This window comes from Sapajus apella, unplaced genomic scaffold (assembly GCF_009761245.1).
Source record: "Sapajus apella isolate SASKATOON/1434 unplaced genomic scaffold, GSC_monkey_1.0 scaffold147, whole genome shotgun sequence".
In the NCBI taxonomy this organism is placed as follows: Eukaryota; Metazoa; Chordata; class Mammalia; order Primates; family Cebidae; genus Sapajus; species Sapajus apella.
In genome coordinates, this window is record NW_022437087.1 from 394,459 (window position 1) to 408,357 (window position 13,899).

Below are 13,899 nucleotides of genomic sequence, written 5' to 3' on the forward strand. Positions count from 1 at the left end.
TGAGCCGAGATCGCGCCATTGCACTCTAGCCTGGGAAAAAAGGGAAACCCCCCTTCCAAAAAAAAAAAAAAAAAAGAGTGCATAGAGATAAAAATATTTTGAGGTAGGGAGGCATGCATTCCTCCATGGACCAGCTGCCTGAATTACCCTCTGCAGTCATCTATAGGCCAGCTGGGGTCACTGTCCTTTAAAATTTAAGTACAATTGACTCCAAACCCGTGTACCACTTAAGCAACCCAGCATACCTGCCAATATCTCCAGAGTTTCATTGGGAACTTACATTTCTCCTAATTATCTCAGGCCCTAATTTCTTGTTTTCAAAAAATGTTGTGCTTTTTGGAAGCTTTGTCACCATATTCCATTCGTATTACCTCAGAATATTGCACCTACCTATAAGGAAGAAAAATGCCCAAAATTATAGTATTATATTATATTGTTATATGATTGTTAAATAAACTAGAGTTTGTGACCATTAAAAGTCATGGAAAAGAAAAAGTTGTAATGATGTGGGAAATCTTTATAATTAAAAGCACGTTATAAGGTGATATAGCAGATGGTAATATATAAATATAGATAAATATGTATAATGCATAGATTTTTAAATGAGACTTTTCTTCTGTGACATGTGTATTTTCTTATTTTTATAGTGCCTTTATATATCTCCTGGAAGCAGGAAAATGGTATCTTTAAGTAGCTTTTTAAAGTTTTGTTTGTTTTTGAGATGGGAGTCTCACTCTGTCACCAAGGTTGAAGTGCAGTGGCATAGTCTCAGCTCACTGCAACCTCTGCCTCCTGGGTCAAGCAATTCTCCTGCCTCAGCCTCCTAAGTAGCTAGGATTACAGGCACATGCCACCATGCCCAGCTAATTTTTATATTTTTCACAGAGGTGGGGTTTCACCCTGTGGCCGAGCTGGTCTCAAACTTCTGACTCCAAGTGATCCAGCTTCCTTGGCCTCTGGAAGTACTGGGATTAGAGGCATGAGCCATCACGCCCAGCCTAGCTTTTAAAAGTATTTTTAAGAAAGGTATTTTTAAAAATATATTTATGGGGTTCAAAAGAAAAAGATATTAGGGCTGGGCATGGTGGCTCATGCCTGTAATTCCAGCTGCTTGGGAGGCCGAGGCTGGCAAATCACCTGAGGTCGGGAGTTCGAGACCAGCCTGGTCAACATGGTGAAATCCCATCTCTACTAAAAGTACAAAAAGTTAGCTGGGTGTGGTGATGAGCCTGTAGGCCCAGTTACTTGCGTGGCTGAAGCATGAGAATCGGTTGAAGCCAAGAGGTGGAGGTTACAGTGAGATGAGATTGCAATACCGCACTCCAGCCTGGGCAACAGAGTGAGACTCTGTCTCAAAATAAAAAGGAAATGATATTAGGACTCGGGAAAGGAATTTGGAAATGGATCTTTGAAGTGTAGATGGGACTTTAGCATGTAGAGATGGGCTGGGTGAGGAGACTGTCCTAGGTAGAAGGAACAGTACAACCAAGAACCCAGAGTGAGAAATAGGTGGAGTATTCAGAGAGGAATACTCTGAATATTCCTCTCTGAATACTCCACCTATTTCTCACTCTGGGTACTTGGTTGTACTGTTAGATAATTTTGATACAGTCCTACCTTACCTTTCCACACTGATTCCCTTACTTTTTTTCTACACCAATCCTGTACTACACCATTCCTGCGACCTCCTCCTCCTCCTCCCGGGTTCAAGTGATTCTCCTGCCTCGGCCTCCCGAGTAGCTGGGATTACAGGTGCCGGAGTACAGGATTGCTGTAGAAGAAAAGTAGGGGAATCAGTGTGGAAAGGTAAGGTCGGACTGCATCAAAAATGGTCCTGACTGTCAAGCTGAAGCCTTTGTCCTTTGCATGTCAGGAAGAACCACTGAGCCTTGAACAGTACAGGTAATAAATTTGGAGATAAATTGTCCTGTAATCTCTTACTCAATGAGGTTTTAGGTCTTAACCCTTCAGTCCTAGTATTTGGACATTTGATTGACCCAGAGCAATGAGTTAGGCACAACAGTCTTTGCATTCTAGCTGTTTACAGACTGAAAATTGGGCCTTGCTTCTCTGGCTATTAATTACTACAATTTCTGTTCACCATTCAGCAGAGTTTCAGAGAGGGAACAAATTAGCAAAGGGCAAAAACGAAAGGAAAAAGAAATGTGCACCTTAAACTAGTGCTTTGAAAACTTTTTTGACTGCAGTCCCCTGTAAGAAATATATTTTACATCTCAACTCAGAACATATGCATGCCTACCCCCACACACACACACACACACACACACAGACACACACAGACACACACACACACACACCTGTGAGACAAAAGTTTCATGAGATACTACCCTTATTTTACGAAATGCATTCTGATATTTTCAACTGATTAATCTTACTCTTTTTAAATGCTGATTAGGACCTGCTACATTGATTCCATAACCCACTGCTGGGTCACAAAGGACATTGAAATAGGCTCAACTATAGCCAAATAGCCTGCACCCTTAAGCTTGCCATGTTTACATGTCCCAGAAATCAACAGGACAGACAAGACTCTCCCAAGATGATGGGGAGGGGTGGGATGTAAGGATTGGCAGGAGCTATGTTTGGGATTCTCTTTCCTTCTCAGTATATATTTCCTAATATCAATATTTCTCAGGGGCTATAAATATTTTCTTCTTTGTCCAACTCAAATACAGACTGAACTTCAAACAAGACAGACCAGAGACAATTTTTTATTTGAATAAACAGAATCCTGGACTAAAAAGGAAAAGTAATATGTCTTGATTGTAACTTTTATCTTAGTTGCGATAATACATTAAAGCCATCTTATCCAACACTGTTGGAATATTTTAAGGGCAATAAGTATAATCTCTTCCTTATAAGTTTGGAAGCAATGAAAAGATGAAAATATCAACTGTATTCCCAATAAAGCTGAACTGAAGAATGTGGCTTGGATGGTGGCCAATAAGCTTTTAATATATTTTTCCCTGAATTAAAATTATTTCCAGCCAGGCATGATTGTTCACACCTGTAATTCCAGCACTTAGAGAGGCAGAGGTGGAAGGATTGCTTGAGCCAGGAGTTCAAGACCAGCCTGAGCAACATAGCAAGACCCTGTTCTCCATAAAAAGGAAATATATACATAAATTTTCCCCAAACCTCCATTCTCCCCTTTTCAGAGGCTTAACAATATTAACCATGTCTAATTAGAGAAGTTTGCACTCACTCTTAGGTCAGGCAGATCTGAATTCAACAATTAGGTAAGTATCTCCTGGAAGAATCAGAACAAATTCACTCCTACCTGTCCTTCTATGGAAACAAAAGTATTTAGGGATAAAGATTTACATCCCCTTCCCGACCCCTGATGCCCAAACAAATTAGACCTGGCCCAATAGTTCCTCTTTTAATTGGAAAAGTATATTTAAGTAGTGAATAACAACAAATGGTAAATATACACCCTAACGTTTCATTTTAACTTCAAAATTACAAAGAACACCCACTTGCCCTCCCAATCTTTAGACCTAGGACCAAACCTTTTTGGATTATTGTTCTTGAGCTGTCTTTCTTACGTAAATCATATCCACAGTGCATTTGTTGTTCTCATTTTTTAAAGACAGTCCCCTAGGCTAGAGGGCTAGAGTACAATGGTGTGACAATGACTCACTGCAGCCTCAACCCCCTGGCTATAAGTGATCCTCCCACCTCAGCCTCCCAAGTAGCTGGGACTGCAGACAGGCACCACCACACCTGGCTAATTACAAAAGCTACATATATTTGTAGAGACAGGGTCTCCCTATGTTGCCTAGGCTGCTCTCAAACTCTTGGCCTCCAAGCAATGCACTCACCCCCTCCCAAAGTGCTAGGATTATAGGTGTGAGCTACCACACCTGGCTTCCAAGTTGACTATGTACTTAAAACTTCTTACAAAGCAATATAAGTAGAGGACCCTTCTTTAAAAAAAAAAAAAAAGTTTGTAGTTCTCTTGCTCCCATCTGGTTTAATAGTAATTTCAACTGGTCTTTAGCTAATATTTTCAAAACATACAACTGGCATATCGTAGAGACAGCTCCTTCTTTTCAGGCTTATGTTTTATCTGTTTATGTAATTTTAATAAACTGATGAACTTAATAAATTTAATAAACTGATGAATAATAATTAAACTCTTTCATATAGCTGCTGTAAACAGGTTTAGGACCAAACACAACAGACTCTTGTTAGGCATGTGGCTCAACTGGCAGGAAAGAGTATGTAGCTATTCCAGAAAGTAAGCCACTAGTCCAAAGCATTTATCTGTTCTTGGACATTAGCAATATACTTGTTGGAAGGGAATGGAAAGTGTTGATTCCAGAGTCCATTAGAAGAACAGTTAGGCCGGGCACAGTGGCTCACGCCTGTAATCCCAGCACTTTGGGAGGCCGAGGAGGGAGGTCAAGAGATCAAGACCATCCTGGCCAACATGGTGAAACCTTGTCTCTACTAAAAATACAAAAATTAGCTGGGCGCAGTGGTGTGTACCTGTAGTTCCAGCTACTTGGGAGGCTGAGGCAGGAGAATCGCTTGAACTAGGGAGGTGGAGTCCGAGCTAGGGAAGAGATTAATAGGACATATGTCTGAGTTCAGTTGAAATGGAGCATTAAAAATTCTTTCACTATTGGCTCTTAGCCTGTATTTCTTTTTTGTAGCTAAACTACATGCATTAAACAAATAATTATTTGGTGCCTGTAATGTGCCAGGAACTGTGAGGCCCTGGGGATTTGGGAGGGAACAAAATTAACCTCCTCGGCCGGGCACAGTAGCTAATGCCTGTAATCCCTGCATTTTGGTACACCGAGGCAGGAGGATTGCTGGAGGCCAGGAGTTTTAGCCTGGGCAACATAGAGACGCTGTCTCAAAAAAAAAAAAAAAAAAAAAAAAAAAAACACCTAAAACCTAGGCATAGGGATATGTGCCTGTGGTTCTTGGAAGGTTGAGGCAGGAGGATTGCTTGAGCCCAGGAGTGGCTGAATTGACTACTTATACATAACCCCCTACCTAGTGCCTAATTTTGTGGTTTATCAGTTTCTTGTTCTTAATGTGTGTGTGTGTGTGTGTGTGTGTGTGTGTGTGTGTGTGTGTGTGTGTACATTTAGAGACAATGTCTTGCTCTGTTGCCCAGCCTGGAGTGCAGTGGCATAATCATGGCCCACTGCAGCCTCAGCCTTCCAGGCTCAGGCAATTCTCCCACCTCAGTCTCCTGAGTAGCTGAAACCACAGGCTTGCACCACCACACACAGCTAATTCTTGTTTGTTTCTCTTTAAATTTATTCATTTTTAATTTTATTTTTGTAAAGATAGTTCTCTCTATGTTGCCCAGGCTGGTCTCAAATTCCTGGCCTCAAGCAATCCTCCTGCCTTGACCTCTCAAAGTGCTGGGATTACAGGTGTGAGCTACTATACCCAGCAAAAATATTTTTATCTAAAAAAATTATTAAAAATTGTAAAATGGGCCAGTGGCTCACACCTGTAATCCTAACATTTTGGGAGCCCGAGGCAGACAGATCACTGAGGTCGGGAGTTCGAGACCAGCCTGACCAACATAGAGAAACCCCATCTCTACTAAAAATACAAAATTAGCCAGACATGGTGGCGTGTGCCTGTAATCCTGGCTACTCGGGAGGCTGAGGCAGGAGAATCGGTTGAACCCAGGAGGCAGAGGTTTCAGTGAGCCAAGATCGTGCCATTACACTCCAGCCTGGGCAACAAGAGTGAAACTCCATCTCATAAAAATAAATAGAATTGTAAAATGGGGGCTAGGCACATTGGCGCATGCCTGTAATCCCAGCACTTTGGGAGGCCCAGGCAGGTGAATTACCTGAGGTCAGGAGTTTGCGACCAGCCTGACCAATGTGATCTTTACTAAAAATACAAAAATTAGCCAGGCATGGTGGCACACACCTATAATCTCAGCTCCTTGGGAGGCTGAGGCAGGAGAATTGCTTGAACCCAGGAGATGGAGGTTGCAATGAGTCAAGATCATGCTGCTGCATTCCAGCCTGGGGGACAGAGCTAGACTCTGTCTCAAAAACAAAACAAAACAAAACAAAAACTAAAATGGACACAGTGGCATATGCCTATAATCTCAGTTACTTGGAAAGCTGAGATGGGAGAATCACTGAAGACCAAAAGCTCAAGTCCAGCCTGGGCAACATTGTGTGACCCCCTCTATCTTTTTTTTTTCCTGTTATCCTTTTTTAAAATTGTTATTATACTTGAAGTTCTGGGGTATATGTGCAGATCTTGCAGGACTGTTACATAGGTATACACATGCCACGGTGGTTTGCTGCCTCCATCCCCCTGTCACCTACATTAGGTATTTCTCCTAATGTTATCCCTCCCCAATCTCCCCACCCCCTGCTATCCTTCCCCTATCCCCCCACCCCCCAACAGACCCCAGTGTGTGCTGTTTCCCTCCCTGTGTCCATGTGTTCTCATTGTTCAACACCCTCATATGAGTGAGAACATGCAGTGTTTGGTTTTCTGTTCTTGCGTCAGTTTGCTGAGAATGATGGTTTCCAGGTTCATCCATGTCCTTTCAAAGGACATGAACTCATCCTTTTTTATGGCTGCATAGTATTCCATGGTGTGTATGTGCCACATTTTCTTTATCCAGTCTATCATTGATGGGCATTTGGGTTGATTCCAAGTTTTTGCTATTGTAAACAGTGCCAAAATGAACATATGTGTGCATTTGTCTTTATAATAGAACAATTTATAGTCCTTTGCATATATATCCAGTAATGGGATTGCTGGGTCAAATGGTATTACTATTTCTAGATCCTTGAGGAATCACCACAGTCTTCCTGAATGGTTGAACTAATTCACACTCACGCCAACAGTGTAAAAGCGTTCCTATTTCTCCACATCCTCTCCAGCATCTGTCTCCAGATTTTTTAATGATCACCATTCTAACTAGCATGAGATGGTATCTCAAAGTGGTTTTGATTTGCATTTCTCTAATGACCGGTGATGGTGAGTATTTTTCCATGTGTTTGTTGGCCGCATAAATGTCTTCTTTTGAAAAGTGTCTGTTCATATCCTTTGCCCACTTTTTGATGGGGTTGTTTTTTTCTTGTAAATTTGTTTTAGTTCTTTGTAGATTCTGGATATTAGCCCTTTGTCAGATGGTTAGCTTGCAAAAATTTTTTCCCATTCTGTTGGTTGCCAGTTCACTCTAATGATTGTTTCTTTTGCTGTGCAGAAGCTCTTAAGTTTGATTAGATCCCATTTGTCTATTTTGGCTTTTGTTGCCATTGCTTTCGGTGTTTTAGTCATGAAGTCCTTGCCTATGTCTGTGTCCTGAATGGTATTGCCCAGGTTTTCTTCTAGGGTTTCTATAGTGTTAGGTTTTGTGACCCCCTCCATCTCTTAAAAAAAAAATTAAAAGGGCTATGATCACACCATTGCACTCCAGCAATATTTGTATGCATGTGTGTACACACACACACACATATATATAAATTTTTGAAAACTAGAAAACCAACTGAGTGCAGTAACTCACATCTGTATTTTACATATATATAAAAATTTGTATACATACATACACACACACACACACACACACATCCATACATGTTCCCAAACATATTTTGTTAATTTTAGTTATTGTTTTCATTACTAAAATGGCATAATTCCCTATGTAACATTCTGGGATTTCTTTTTCACTTTTTGTGTTATGTTGTTAAAATTCATCTCAGGCTTGATGCAGGTAGCTGCATTTATTTCTTGTGGCTACTATAGGCAATTTTAATATGTGACTATGCTGACTTTCCTTTTTCCCATGCAACAGAAACTCTTGGTGGCCTGTATTCTCCTTGGCCCCTTGGCCCTGAATATATGGTGGCGAGTCCTTGGGAGCTTCCACTTACTGACAATTTCCGCTGCAAGCACCAGGTCTTGAGCCTCTCCAATTTCTGTTTCAGGGCCTTTTCAAAGCCGCAAGAGCCTTCTGAGCCCTCTCACAGGCATAGCCTGAAAGTAAAGAGAATTAACACAACCCTCAACCAATGGCAGCATGAGCCAAGGAATAAATGCCCCAGCTTCCCATCCTTCAGATGGACAATTCTGGGAGGCATTTTACACACTTTTCAGAGGTCTCCAAAAATCACATTCCCTGTGCTGGCTTTCCCACCTAACCCTGCCTCACTCATTCCTCGACTTTAGACCTGCTGTCCACCACACACATCATCAATTCCCAAATACACAACCTGCAGCCAAGTCCTTGTCTCAGGTTCTGCTTTTGGGGAACCCAAGCTAATACAACCAATTTCCCGATAACGAGTATTGGGTCATTGCAGGTTTCTGTTATTGCAAAAGTGCTACCAAGAACTTTCATGTAAAACCCACTGGTACACAAGTGCAAGAATTTCTCTTTTATATTTATATAGAAATAGAATTATGGTGTCACAATTCTGTTGTGAATGTTCAACTTTACAAGATAATTTCCATTGTTTACCAAAGGGTTTTTGGATTTGTTTTGTTCTGGTTTGATTTTTTTAAAACCAATTTACAATTCTAATAACATTGTATATGAGATTCTGTTGATCCATGTCCTCTCCAATGCATGATATTGTCAGATTTCTTCATTTTTGCCACTCAAATAGACATCAAATGGAATGTAACTGTGGTTTTGACTTGTACCTCTCTGATGATTAATGAAGTCGAACATGTCCTTATGTATTTATTGACCATAAATCTTTCATACTCTGAGAAATGTCTATTCACAGCTTTTGCCCATTTTTCTATTGGTTCATTGTCCTTTCTTCATTAATTTTACTATTTTGGACAATTATGGGCTTTTTCTTTGAACTCAGGTGTTCAGAATTGAATTAATCATAATTTTCATGTAATGGGATATCCCCCCCGCCTCCGCCCCGGTTTCAAAAGTAATGCATGCGGCCGGGCGTGATGGCTGACTCCTGTAATCCCAGCACTTTGGGAGTCTGAGGTGGGTGGATCATGAGGTCAGGAGTTCAAGACCAGCCTGACCAATATGGTGAAACCCCATCTCTACTAAAATTACAAAAATTAGCCGGGCATGGCGGCGCGCCTTTAATCCCAGCTACACAGGAGGCTGAGGCAGGAGAATCACTTGAACCAGGGAGGCAGAGGTTGCAGTGAGAGAAGATCACGCCACTGCACTCCAGCCTGGGTGACAGAGCAAGACTCTGTCTCAAAAAAAAAAAAAAGAGTAATGCACGCATGTTGTAAAAGAAACAAGTAAAGAGTGCAGACATGTTGAACATAGAAAGAAAAGTCCTTTTTACTCAGCTCCACTCACCTCCAGGCAAGAATAACTCTCATGGACAATTTGTCATTCCATGTTTTTAGATTTTTGTTTTCACATCTGTCTCCCTAATTAGACTGAGAGTTTCTCAAGGGTAAATACTGTGTGTATTCATCTATGTATTCCCAGCCCTGGGCATAATGCCTGGTTCAGATCAGGAATGAAACACATTGTTGTTGAATTAACTGCTAAAAGATGAATTAGAACATAGGCTTTGAAGTTGGGAGACTTTGGTTTGCCTGGGGCAGAGGATTCAAGCAGGAGAAGAATGGGAGTACTGGTAAAGTGTGCTGGGCTTTGATTACTGAAAGCCTTGGCTATTGGGCCAGAGTATTTGATTTTTATCTTGGAGGCAGTGGGGTGAGGGCATTCAAGACTTTTTAGGTAGAGGAAATTTATTTATTCATATATATGAGTATGAATAATTTGTATATATGAATAAATAAATAAATATATTTTGTTTGTTTGTTTCAGACAGAGTCTCACTCTGTTGCCCAAGCTGGAGTGCAGTGGTATGATCTCGGCTCACTGAAACCTCTGCCTCCCAGGTTCAAGTGATCCTTTCAGCTCAGCCTCCCTAGCAGCTGAGATTACAGGTGCATGCCACCGCACCCGGCTAATTTTTGTATTTTTAGTAGAGATGGGGTTTCGCTCTGTTGGTCAGGCTGGTCTTGAACTCCTGACCTCAAGTGATCTGCCTTCCTCAGCCTTCTAAAGTGCTAGGATTACAGGCGTGAGCCACTGTGTCACCTGGCCTATTCTTATGTTTTTACCAGCAACAGAATTAAAACAAGACATTGACAATCTAGTCATCTACTGGCATTGTACAGGATGTAAGGGGGAGTGGAAGGGGGAAAATGAAACTGGAGACAGAAAAATGAATGAATCAAGCAGCTGCGGCCGAACGCTGTGGCTCACACCTGTAGTCCTGTATTCTGGGAAGCCGAGACAGGCAGATCACTTGAGGCCAGGAGTTCAAGACCAGCTTGAGCAACATGGCAAAAAACCCATCTCTACAAAATAATAATAATAACAACAACAAAAAAAGACAACAAAATTAGCCAGGTGTGGTGGCACACAGCTGTAGTCCCAGCTACTTGGGAAAATCCTTTGAGGCCAGGAGGTTGACAGAGTGAGACTCTGTCTCAAAAAAGTTATTAACTTTTTATGGACACAGACACCTATGAAAAACGCATGAGAACTGTAGCTTCTTTCAGAAAAGTAGACGTAAACCTAAGCCTCTACACTTCTTGAGAATCTCTGGATTAGTGAGTCATTCTAAGAGTGAAAGAATAAGAACCCGCAACGTGTATTTATTCAGTCAGACATATTTATTAACCCCCTATTGTGTATGTGCAAGGCACTGAGCTGAGTGCTGGGAACAGATGCCATCCAGCATGAGGCATGCAGTGTGGTATGGCATGGCAGTCAAGGGCACAGACCCTGAGCCCAGCTCTCTGGCTTCAAACCGCTGCCAGGTGACCTTGTTTAACAAAACACCTGTACTCCTTTGCTGTTTTATAGGGACAATACTGATACCATCCTCAAGGGCTGCAGTGAAGAGTAAATGAATGCTTCATGAGAGCTTGGGCTTGATGGCAGAAATGAGGGAGGAGAGAGAGGGCAATGACTATCAGGGGAAGGGAGGGCAAGGAAGAATTTTAAAGGATGACAAGGGGGATACGGTAGAGCAAGAGAGGCTGCAGATGCATCACTCATGATCTGTTCTCTCCCCTAAGGGGGACCAAATGGTGGGAGAGGAGAGATCTAGAGCAAATATGGAGAGGCTGGGTCAAATGGTGGAGGGGGGGCATCTAGAGCAAAGGTGGAGAGGCTGGCGTTAGCTAGGAAGATACTTCCGCTTGTGAGCTGGAGGGGAGGAGTCAAGCGTGGGTGCAGGTGCTGACTTTAAAGTAACCGCAGGCAAGAGGGAAGGAATGTCACCAAAGGGGGAGGGGTGAGGAGAAAGGAAAAGGTGTGACATACAACTTTTCAAAGAGGGGATCCAGGAAGATGGAAGTGTCAGGAACTATTCGGGACTGGTGAGCTGATAAGGGATACTGATCTGCCTGGTTGGGTAACTTCTGGTGGTCAGGGGAGCTACAGGAGAAAAGCATTAAAAAAAAAAAAAAGGCCAGGCGCAGTGGCTCAAGCCTGTAATCCCAGCACTTTGGGAGGCCGAGGCAGGCAGATCACGAGGTCAAGAGATCGAGACCATCCTGGCCAACATGGTGAAACCCCATCTCTACTAAAAATACAAAAATTAGCTGGGCGTGGTGGCGTGCATCTGTAGTCCCAGCTACTCGGGAGGCTGAGACAGGAGAATTGCTTGAACCCGGGAAGCAGAGGTTGCAGTGGGCCGAGATTGTGCCACTGCACTCCAGCTTGGCACCTGCTGACAGAGTGAGACTCTGTCTACATATAAAAAAAAAAAAAAAAAAAAAAAAAAAGAAGAGGTGGGGTGGGGGAAGCGGTGAGCGCAGGATGTCATAGTGGTGAAATCCGGAAGAATAGACAGATGGGGAGGTTGGGCATGGTGGCACATGCCTGTAATCCAAGCATTTTGGGAGGCCAAAGCAGATGAATTGTTAGAGCCCAGGAGTTCAAGACCAGCTTGCAATATGGAGAAACCCAGTCTCCATAAAAAATTAGCCAGGTGTGGTGACACGTGCCTGTAGTCCGAGCTATTTGGGGGTCTGAAGTGGGAATATCGCTTGAGCCCAGCAGGTGGAGGCTGCAGTGAACCATGATCATGCCACTGCACTCCTGTCTGGGTGACAAAGTGAGACCCTATCTCAAAAAAAAAAAAAAAAAAAAGAAAGAAAGAAAGAAAGAGAGAGAGATTTGGCAAGGTGGCTCACGCCGGTAATCCCAGCACTTTGGGAGGCCAAGGCAGGCAGATCACCTGAGGTCAGGAATTCAAGACCAGCCTGGCCAAATGGTGAACCCCATCTCTACTAAAAAATACAAAAATTAGTTGGGTGTGGTGGCAGGTGCCTGTAATCCCAGCTGTTCAAGAGGCTGAGGCAGGGAGAACTGCCTGAACCCGGGAAGCAGAGGTTGAAGTGAGCCAAAATTACCCCACTGCACTCCATACTGGGCAACAGAGCAAGATTCCGTCTCAAAAAAAAAAAAAAAAAAGAGAGAGAGAGAGATTTGCTGCATTTGCCAACCCACTGGTCTTTACTGAAGTATCTTAAGGGTCACTATAGTGTCACAGCAGATGATACATGGCAGAGAAGAAAAGGGAGAAATAACAGTGAGGCAGTAAACCATATGCAGCCTGAGAACACTGACTCTGCAATGAAAGGGAAAAGTAAGATATTAACCAGAAAGAATAACAGAGTGAACTGAGGCATATTTTTCTTTCTAAAGGTCAGGAAAGCTCTCCTTCTACTTCTCCTTCTCCTCTTTCTCCTTCTCCTCCTTCTTCTCCTTCTCCTGCTCCCGCTCCCCCTCCCCCTCCCTCTTCCCCTCCCAACTCCCCGTCGTCCTCCTCCTCCTCCTCCTCTTCTCCTTCCCTTTCTCCTTCTCCTCCTTCTTCTTTTAAGGTAAAGGCAGAAGTTTTAGAGCTGGCAGAGGGAGGAGTAGGGCTTCAAAAACTCAGCTGGAGGCCATGCACAGTGGCTCATGCCCATAATTCCAGCATTTTGGGAGGCCGAAGTGAGTTATCACTTGAGGCCAGGAGTTCAAGACCAGCCTAGCCAACATGGCAAAATCCCATCTCTACTAAAAGTACAAAAAAAGTTAGCTTGGCACTGGATTCCAGACTGGGTGACAGAGCAAGACTCTGTCTCAAAAAAAAAACAAAAACAATTGAGTTGGAGTATGATGCCAGTGTAATACCGTCATAATTAGCTTCTCTGGGCCAGATGTTTTCCAAAGAATATGTTATTCCCTTGGAGGAAACCAAGGCCCAGAGAAGGTAAGTCATTTGCCCAAGATCATGCTGCTAGTTAATGGCAGAGCCAGGATTTGAACCCAGGTCATACGACTCCAAAATACCAAAGCTTACCTGCGTAATACAAGAGACAAGCAGAAAAGTTAGCACTAAGAGGGAGAAGGGATACTTCTGTCAGCACTGAGGAAGGAAGAAAGGACTGGAAGAGACATGTATACTAATGATTTATGTTTATTGTTTAGAATTATCCTCCTTCCCACACGAATATGTAAGAATTTAGATTTTTTAAAATTTCTTTTGATTTGTTTTGTCTTGTTTTTCAGATGGAGTCTCACTCTATTGCCCAAGCTGTTGTGCAATGGTGCAATCTCGGCTCACTACAACCTCTGCCTCCCAAGTTCAAGTGATTTTCATGCCTCAGCCTCCCGAGAAGCTGGGATTACAGTCACCCATCACCATGACCAGCTAAATTTTTTGTACTTTTAGTAGAGATACCATGTTGGCTAGGCTGGTCACAAACTCCTGACCTCAAGTGATCCACCCTCCTTGGCTTCCCAGAGTGCTGAGATTACAGGCATGAGCCACTGCACCCGGATGATTTTTTAAATTTCTTTTGAGACAGGATCTCACTCTGTCACCCAGGTTGGAGTGCAGTGGTGCAGACAGAGCTCACTGC

At 42.8% G+C, this 13,899-nt stretch overlaps 1 long non-coding RNA gene across 1 annotated transcript; it reads left to right on the forward strand.

Moving 5' to 3' along the window:
• The first annotated feature begins 1,555 nt into the window (after positions 1-1,555).
• Positions 1,556-13,412, forward strand: LOC116540981. The gene is made up of 3 exons (XR_004264672.1): positions 1,556-1,868; positions 11,198-11,204; positions 13,402-13,412. It is a non-coding gene; the product is annotated as an uncharacterized LOC116540981 (long non-coding RNA).
• Positions 13,413-13,899: the final 487 nt, after the last annotated feature.